At 41.7% G+C, this 9,672-nt stretch overlaps 1 protein-coding gene across 2 annotated transcripts in view; it reads left to right on the top strand.

Annotated features, from left to right (window-relative positions):
• The first annotated feature begins 2,566 nt into the window (after window positions 1–2,566).
• SPOPL (speckle type BTB/POZ protein like) overlaps window positions 2,567–9,672 on the top strand; it is a 65,134-nt gene continuing 58,028 nt past the window's right edge. Inside the window, exon 1 of one of the 2 annotated variants that reach the window (XM_044242557.1) lies at window positions 2,567–2,729. The gene's annotated coding sequence lies outside the window, so the exon portion shown is untranslated. The remainder of the gene's footprint in view (window positions 2,730–9,672) is intronic. The other variant, XM_044242556.1, reaches the window with a different exon arrangement.

The raw sequence follows: 9,672 nt of genomic DNA, 5'->3' as shown, positions 1-9,672 counted from the left end.
GAAATGGGAGCATTTGTGATTTTAACTTAGAAAAGAAAAATAAAATGTTGCAGTCACTAAAATACCAAAGTGGGACGCATGGTTGGCTCTTCAGATGAGCCTCATAGGGTTAGGTCAAGAAGATCCAAAGTCTAGTCCTCATCTGTGCTCATGACGCTCAGAAAACAACTCTTCTGATTTTTACTAACTGCCAACCTATTAATTACAATGAGTAGAACTTTCAAGTCATCCACTGAGGAGTGTGAATGGTTTTCTACAGAAAACTAGCACTGGAGAGAAAAATGAGTATCAAAAGTTTCCTGGTATTTAAGGAGTTAGAACACCTTGCATTGCTTTGAGCAATGCAAACCTGATAAATGACTAGTGGAAGTACACTATGCACAATACCAGTGATAAAGCTGTTACTTATTTACATATTTATAAAAATCACTTATGGCAGTAATAAACCATAGCCTGTAACAGTTTAGTTTTCCAGTAGATATCCAGTAAGTTCGAAATCAAATCAACAAAGGTAGTTCTTTAGGGGATTGGTATAATAGCATCAAGAGCATCAAGCTTTAATCCAAGCTTATTGACCACTGTGTCATCTTTTACTTTGTCAAACCATAAGTTTTATTGGCATTAGTTATAAGCCATATTTACTCTTACTCTTTCCTATTACTTTATCAGTGGATAAAGTCATCAAAAAAAAAAAAAAAAAAAAAAAAGAACGGCATGTCCCATCACTGCAGAGAGAGCAAGCCTAGGGAAAGGACTTTATGAAAATACCCTGAGGAGCTATTTGACATTCTTGTGGTGAAACCACCTTCAACAAGAACCCAGTCAAGTGTCAAAGGTCACCCAAGTACCACTCATTCCTTAATTCCCAATTGAAAAATCTACTTCAAAGATTTATTATAATGATTGTTTGGGTGTATTACATGTATCAGTGCCTACCAATGACTGATAAGTGGAAGAGAGGGTGTGATATAATTTAAGGGGTTGAAAGAGCTAAAAGGGCTGGGCAGGAATCTTACACAATTTTCGGTGTTTCTGTCACATAACATAAAGTTAACACAGACCTACAACGAGTACAGCAAATAATTTAACTGTTCTTTGTGTTTGGAGAACACGAAATTTTGCACTAATATTTGCTTTCCCCACTCACAAGTCCCTAGCACACTAATGCTCACTTCCACTTTTGCTTTTTAACCCTTGACTACTTTTGAACTTTATGGTTATGGTGATCTTACCTTTTTTTTTTTTTTTTTTCCTGATACTCTTTGGCGCTGGTTGTAACCCTCGCATGTTTTGTGTGTTATATCGTGAATAACACAAAGTAGTATCAATTTGAAGTGAAGGAGATCTGCTTTCCTGGTATTCAAACTCCATTCACCCTTGAATGAATTACTTACTATTTCTGATCCTTAGCTCCTTTATCTGTAAGATGGGAATCATTTCTACCAGGAAACTGTAAAGTTGCTGAGAGGATTTTAAAAAGATCATCCAAGTCTGTGCTTACAGTGCTTGATACAGAGTAAAATAGTATTTTTCTCCCACCTCCCCTTTTCTTGGAAAAGCAGGTAAACAGTGGACTGATGCGCAGTTTTTAAAAAGTTAAAGAAACTGGGGGGGGGGGCTGGCTTTAAATGATATTCGTGCCTGCACTGTCCCTCAAAAGTCTTTAAATGAGTGCATTCTCGGCAGCTAGAGCAAGTTTTCGCTCACGAGTGCTGAAACAATGTTCTGTAGGGAGTCACCTTTCTTTGAACTCCATGAGGAAGTCTCCTCATGTCTTAAGACGTTTGCTTAGATACAGCATTATTTACCGACGTTTAGTCATGGGATGCCACCTGTTCTTTCTTTGGCAAGCAAGCTCAGTCGCCTTTAGGCGGACCCCTTCCTTCCTAGGCCTGAGACTTCCACTGCAGGCTCGCCTCCAACCAAAAACCGTTCCACTGTGGCATTTCATTTGCCGACCTGGAGTTGTCTTTATTTCTCCCTGGAGACTGTATATTGCTGTTTTCATTTTCGCACTTCACATAGTTAGGAGCTCGCAACAGGGGCTCCGTAAAAGTTGCACCTTGGCTTTCGTGTCTGGTGCAGCACCAAGGAAATCATACCGAGAAACGGTTGCCGCCTATAGCACCTACGTCTATCCATTTAAGAGACGTTATCAGCGGACTTTTTAGGCAAGGAAAGTTTTACGCTGGTCGAAGGGAGGTCCCGCAAGACAACCTGGGAACTCCTGGTTCCCAGTGCTGCGGGCGCGCACAGCCGAGGGCCCACCGCCTGGCGCAAGCCGCGGCAATAGCGGCTGCGGCGGCGGCTCCCAAAACCCGGCGGTGGATCCCGGCCGGCCCGGAAGTGCCCGGTGAGGGAGGGAGGAAGAACCTTGCGAGCCCACGCCGCCGCCGCGCGCACGCGCCCTCGCTGGCTGGGGCTGGGGCTGGAGTCGCAACTCGGAAGCCGGAGCCCGGACGGGCCCGGGGCGGGGAAGGGGGGGCTGCGCGGGGGCGGGAGCAGCCGAGGCAGCCGCCCCTGGCGGCGCGTTTGTTTATCCCGGGGAAGAAGTTTAGGAGCGGGAGACAGGGAAGGAAGGCGGGCCGGGGAGGAGGGATGCGGCTCGGTGGAGGCGGCCGCCACAGGGACTCGCCGCCATCACCTCCGCCGCCGCGGCCGCCGCAGCCGCCGCCTCAGCGGGAGAGAAGTCGCTGCCGGGACTGCCCGCCGCTGCTCCGCACGCCCGGGTAGGTGCCCCTCCCCCTCTGAGGTCCCCGCCGCACCTTGGTTGCTTGCTCTTCCAACTCCCAGCCCTTTCAGCTCGCTTGCGCTGGACCGGGGCGGCCTCCTCCTCACCCACTGCACCCCCATTCCTCCTGGCTCCGGACCCCCTGTTCCTGCGGCGTGCCTTCCCTTTCTCAGGGCTGCTTTTCGCCCCCGCCCCTAGCCCCACCCGCTACCTCCCCCCCCCCGCCCCCAGGCCTTCCCTTCGCCAGTCTTGGCTTGCCCCTGACGACCCCCCCCCCTTATCGATTTCCCAGCCTCCGCCTACCAGGATCCCCGAGACTTTCCTCCACGAACCTCGCCCCTTTTCCTTCTCCAGTCTCGCTCCTTTATACCTATGTATCTCCACGCCCGCCCCTTTATACCTGGTCTGTGTTCTTCCCCTCTTGGAGTAGTGCCCAAAGATGGAAGCCCCTTTGCCCTTCTTCTCCCCCCGCTCCCCAGCGTCCCCATCACCTCTCATCCCAAACGTGTGAAGTTATCCCTATAAGCCTATTTTAGCGTGAATTCTCTGCTCTCCAGCTAGACCACTCAGTGTTTACTGCGGTGTTCAGGCCCTCAGCCTACTTCCCTACCTCCAAGCACACCTAGCCCTCTCACAAATTCTGTCACGTTCACAAGGGAACATCAGACTAGCTCTGAGGTTCAGGGTTCCAATCTTCACTTTCCTCTTTTATTCCCTTGAGCTATCTTTTCCCCTGACTCCTCTTTCTTTGGAGTCCCTGTGTACTGAGTAAAGGGGAGAGGATGGTCGAGTTTTCTTCCTCAGGGCAGTAGATCCAGTAGAATTAAGATTTACCTTTTACTTATCTCAACTTTTGACCTCTTTTTCTGTGAATTGTGTCATTCAGCCATACTTTTGAGGCTGTTGCTGCTTTGTCTATACTTGAATGATCCTGGGCCTAGATTATTCCATTATAATACTTGTCTTCGCAGTTTTTCCTTATAGCTGAAGCCACTGTTTCTTAGGAAATTTAAGTAATAAAAGGTTTATACCTTGGAAAATTATATCTCTGCTGCTGTAATGGGAAAGCTGGAATATTTCAAATTATCATCCTGTTATTCTTAGGAGAAATGGTGCCTAGTGGTTAAGAGCTCAGATATGGCTGAACTGCCAGGATCTAAACCCCTGCTTTGCCATCTACCAGCTCTGGCCTTGGGCAAGTTATTTAATTTTTATGCTTCAGTATTCTTACACATCTAAAAGGGGATAGTGGTATTCTTGATAAGATGGTGGTGATAATTGTATAACTTATTGCAGGTAAAATACAACAGTTCCAGGCACCTGGTAAGCATTCAGCAAATGTTCTTTATCATCATCTCTTAGCTTGACTTCTCTTGTCTATTGGTAGGTGAATTTTGAGGAGGGAAGGTGGGAATGGAAGGCTGCTTTTTGCTCTTTTTCATTTAACACCTTTTTTGATGTAGTTATGATTCATATTTTGTTACTGTATAAATTAATTCCTTCTGGTGTGAAAAGTACAGAGTTTTAGCTCCTTGTTTAAGGGTAAGTTACTAGGCTACAAGCAAGTCAGTCCCAGCTTCAGGTGTCCTTAAAATGTTACATTTGTTTTGAGAATAGATGAAATGCATAGCAAATTTACAGTAGTGAAAAATGACGGTTTTACTGGTAAGTAAAACTGATTGTTCACACTTACCAGTTCTTTATGTTGAATTGGTACTCAAGAACTTGGCTTCACTCGAAAGACTTGTGGCTTTTCTCTCTTAACATATTATGTATGTATGTATGTTTGTTTGTTTGTTTGTTTTTGAAAGATTTTATATATTTACCTGACAGATCACAAGTAGGCAGAGAGGCAGGCAGGGGGGTGAGGGGGGGAAGCAGGCTCCCTGCTGAGCAGAGAGCCCAATGTGGGGCTGGATCCCAGGACCCTGACGTCATGACCCCAGCGGAAGGCAGAGGCTTTAACCCACTGAGCCACCCAGGTACCCCAACATATCATGTTTATTAATACAGCCATGCCTTGATGTTTCCCAGATTTTACTCACTCTTTAAAACCCTGATAGTTTTTGTCATATTTGCTTACATCCTGTGCATTATTTTCTTGATTTTTTTTTATAACAACTCAGTTAAAACCCAAATAGGTGCCGTTGGTATTGTTATAAATAGTGCCATATGTGCTATCAAAATAATGATGTTGCCCATGTATAGCTTAAAATCATATTTTATGTCATCAGTGGAATGTACTCCAAACCTTGAGTGACAGTGACTTTGCCTATGCTAGTCTCACCTAAAATAACCTCTGCTCTTTTCCCCACATACCCAGGTTCTACCTATCTTTCACATAGTTTTCTGCCAACACTGGTTTCTTTGTCTCTTGGTTTTCCTGCTGTCTGTATGCTGCATTTTTTTGGCTTTGAGTAATATAAGCCCTGGTTCAAGAAAAATGACTCCCTTAGAAGAAGACTTCAGAAGTTTATAGGAACTTTGAAGGGGTGGATGAAATGGACACTTAGCATCTACTTTGTGCTAAGCACTCTTGCTTTGGTTTTGTACATATTCATCCTTTCTAAAAATATTTAATGAGCACTTACTTCATGCCAGGCATTGAGGATATGCAAGAGCAGTCTTTCTTAATCAAGAGTTCTAGTGAGTATCAAGCGCTAATGCATACAGGGTATGTAATGAATTAACTCCTCTCCCATGTATCTAAAATGGTACTAGCTATGTACCTTGAGAGAGAGAACTGAGGAAATAATCACTTAAGTCGGTTTCTGTAGGGCTTAATTCTCACAGAACCCTGGCTGAGAAAAACCCTATCAGAGAATAATAACAGACTCTGCTTTTTTATAAGTTATTTTAATGTGGCACTGACAGAAAATAAGCAAGAAGGCAGATAAAATTACTTTATAAGAGACTAGTAATATTGAGGATGATGATAATCACTAATATTTACAAAACACTGTGCCAGGCACTGCTTAAAATAATATCTTTTTTAATCCTTATAACAGTCCTTTGAAGACTTTATTGTATCTCAGTTTCACAGATAAGGAAACTAAAAAAATTATTTAACAGCCACAAAATCACACAACTTTGTAAGCAGTGGAACCAGACGATATTGTTGTAGTCTATTACCTTTTGTTGCCTCTCAGATCTTTTAGTTCCTTGTTGGTTACTTTAGACAAAGTTCTTCACCTTTTGGGGGAAGAAAGAAAAAATAATTTCGACAGTGAGGTTTCCCTGTCTTTTTAGGTGGTTTAGGGAAGTAAAGGAGATATAACTTTTGTAAAGCAAGGGGTGCATAGACTTATCCAAGTCTTATACATGACTAGATACTGAAGGCATTTGCATTTTTGTGGTCCTGCTCACCATTATGTTTCTTGACATAGGTTTATTCACTTACCAAAAATTTATTGAATGACAGATAATGTGCCAGGCACTGTTCTAGGCTCTGATGATATATGTTAATGAAAGGAATGTACCTGTATTTATGGAGGCAAAAGCTATTGGGATAAAGAAGCTAAACAGCTAATTACAAAAATAATAATTACAATTATGATTACTGCCACAAAGGAAAATTATTTTAAGCATTGAAAGCCCACTAATGTTAATAGGGAATGCTTCTCTGAAGAAATGACTTTTAGGCTAAATCTGAAGGATTAACTGAAGTTACCCTAGTGTTGTTGGTAGTTTCAGCTTTCTAGAACTGAAAATCCTGTCCGTGCTAGACCTTAGCATATGAAGCTGATGATGGAAAATGACACCAGAGCAGATCACAATGGTCAATCATTGTTAAACATTTTGTACTTAAATTCTGGCAATGGGAAGCCACTGGATAATGTTAAAAACCTCAATAAGTTACTTAAATTTTTACTTTAAAAATATGACTTGACTGCTCTGCAGAGGACACACTGGAGAAAGGCAAGTGTAAAGGCAGGGATACCAGTTAGGCCAGTCCTTCTCAAACTTAATGTGGAGAAGGACCAGTTTTGGTTGGTTTGGTTTGGTTTGGTTTCTAATCTGTACTGGTACTTTAGTGACACAATAAAATGGATGTTGTGGCAGTTGTCAAATTGCTATAAAAATTTCTAAATACATCTTTCAGTTTCTGTATTTACCTTGTCTCAGACTAGTAACAGTAGTTCATGGATGACTGTTGGTCTACAGAACACACCTTTGAGTAGAATTGAGTTCAGCTATTATAGTAGATTAGGTAGGAGACGATGGAATCCTAGTCCAGGATGGCAGCAATAGAAAGTAGCTGGATTGGGGGAAAGTTAAATTGTTGGGATTTGGTGATGAGTTAGAGTAGTGGGTCTAGAGAGAGGAGAAGGCAGGTTTCCGGGGTTGGTGGTTCTTGTTGGTAACACAGGGAATAATACTAGGGAGAGGAGCAGTTTTTTGTTTGTTAGTTTTTGGGAAGTGAAGAGAGTATTGATCATAATTCAGCTCGAAATCTTCATTATATGGCTTACAGTTGATATCTTACGGTGGGAGCTGGTGAATGTGATTTCCCAGAGAGATGGTAAAGGGATATAATAATCCCCTGTGAATTTTCAGCATTTAAACATTGGGAAAAAGAAATGAAGCAAAGGAGACTGAGAAGGTGTAGCCAGAGTTGGGAAGAAAATTTCCTTGACATCGCTGAAGCCAAGGCAATAGACTGAAAAAGGAGTGGGTAATCAACTATTTCAACTATGTTGAATGAAGCTGAGAACTCAATTCAGTTGGCAACTAAAAAGTACTCTTTGGATTGAGCAACATGAAGGGAATTTAATTTTATTATTTATTTATTTATGGGGGGAGGGGCAGAAAGAGAATTTTTTTTTTTTTTAAGATTTTATTTATTTGATAGAGACACAGCAAGAGAGGGAACACAAACAGGGGGAGTGGGAGAGGGAGAAGCAGGCTTCCCATCAAGCAGGGAGCCCAACGTGGGGCTCAATCTCAGGACACTGGAATCATGACCTGAGCCGAAAGCAGCTGCTCAACCACAACCACCCAAGCACCCCCAGAGAGAGAGAGAGAATCTTAAGCAGGCTCCATCTCACAACCCTGAGATCATGAGCTGAAATCAAGAGTTGGATACTTACTCTAATGAGCTACCCACAACATCAAAATTTTTTATTTCTTAATAAATAGTCTGTCCATAAACTAGTTGGTGATGAATTTTGTTTTAACCTGCCAAAGCAACAATCCTAAATTTAGGATAAAATTATCGTATCTATAGTATGAGCCATCTTCATTCCTCAGTTTAGACCTCATGTTAGACCCATGTTTCTATTTATCACCATGTAGATGTTCTACAAGCATCTTAAATTCTTTCTACAACTCACACATCAGAACATATTCAAACAGTGTTTTTTAAGGTGTTTAATACTAAACTTGTAGAAATGTGATTAGACTTAAGAGACTAGGGTCACTGGACAGTTAAATATTGTTACAGTGTAATTAGTATTGTCACTGCAGCTTATTCAGGTTGCCTTGGAAGCACAGATAAGGCCTTAAGGAAGACTTGAGTAGTGTCTGAGAGGTGGAGAGGTGGAGCGGGTAGTACAGTGTAGTTAGTGGTAGAGGAGTTTAAAGAAATGATAAAGAAAGGCTACTAAAGAGGTGATACAAAATACAGGTATTTTGAAAGCATGCAAAGGCAAGGAATTGGGACACTAGCATGTGCATGATAGTTTGGAGAGGTTAGTGTGCCATTCAAAAGTTTTTCTCTTCAACTTATGTACCTCTTTCTGTTTGCTGTTTTGATTAATATCACTACCCATGTAAAGGCACCAAGCTTGGAGATAGCTACTGAATATTTTCAAAAGTTAAAGATAACTATGTTGTAGCATTTATTGTTCAAGGTGATAATTTATTTTTATTGGTTGGCTTTATATTTCATACATTAACACCCATACTTACAGAATCATTAAGTAATTTATAGCATAATTTAAAAATATTTGGTTATGCCTTGGGTTTTTTTTTTTTTTTAAGATTTTATTTTATTTATTTGCTAGAGAGAGAAATAGCACAAGCAGGGAAGTAACAGGCAGAGGGAGAAAGAACCAGGCTTCCCACTGGGCAAGGAAACAAATGTGAGACTCATCCCAGGTCCCTGGGATCATGACCTGAACTGAAGGCAGATGTTTAACCAACTGAGCCACCCAGGCATCCCTGCTTTGGTGACTTTTTAACGGGAGAAATTTAATACATATAACTTTTTTCAAACTTGGGAGAGTTGAAAATGAAGGCCTTGGTAAGGATTGCTAAGAGTTTACTACTAAACCTCAGGTTATGGTTAATGATGGTGTTTTTGGACAATGAAGAATAAGAAGAGGCCCCTGATACCGTAAACACTATTTTAGATAGTTGTCTAAATGTTCCTAGATTTACCCTCTTGCACCGTAGTAGAACACAGTTCATCTGCTGGGATTACTCTCTCAAGAATACTGTAGTTGGCAAAACCTTATTGGCATGATCAAAGGCTCATAGAAAATAGTGTGTTAAAAGGGAAAATTAAGTTAAATGTATTTTAAACTTTTAAAATAGTAAAGGTTCTAAAATTTATCTGCTTTAAAATAAAGGAAGAATGGGTTTTATCAAAATTTGCTTCTGAGTTCAGTGAGTTACTGTGGAAATGTTATTCTGATCTGCTAAGGTAGTCTCCTTTAAATTTTGTACTAGAAAATTGTAACTCTTAATTGTTTTTTTTTTTTAAAGATTTTATTTATTTATTTGACAGAAATCACAAGTAGATGGAGAGGCAGGCAGAGAGAGAGAGAGAGGGAAGCAGGCTCCCTGCTGAGCAGAGAGCCCGATGCGGGACTCGATCCCAGGACCCTGAGATCATGACCTAAGCCGAAGGCAGCGGCTTAACCCACTGAGCCACCCAGGCGCCCCTCTTAATTGTTTTTTAATATCTTTTGCTTTTGCCTTCTCCCTGGTTTTTAGTT

Source organism: Neovison vison, chromosome 3 (assembly GCF_020171115.1).
Source record: "Neovison vison isolate M4711 chromosome 3, ASM_NN_V1, whole genome shotgun sequence".
NCBI classification, from domain to species: Eukaryota; Metazoa; Chordata; class Mammalia; order Carnivora; family Mustelidae; genus Neogale; species Neogale vison.
Note: the sequence above shows the minus strand (reverse complement) of the source record. Positions and strands in the feature narration are given on the sequence as shown.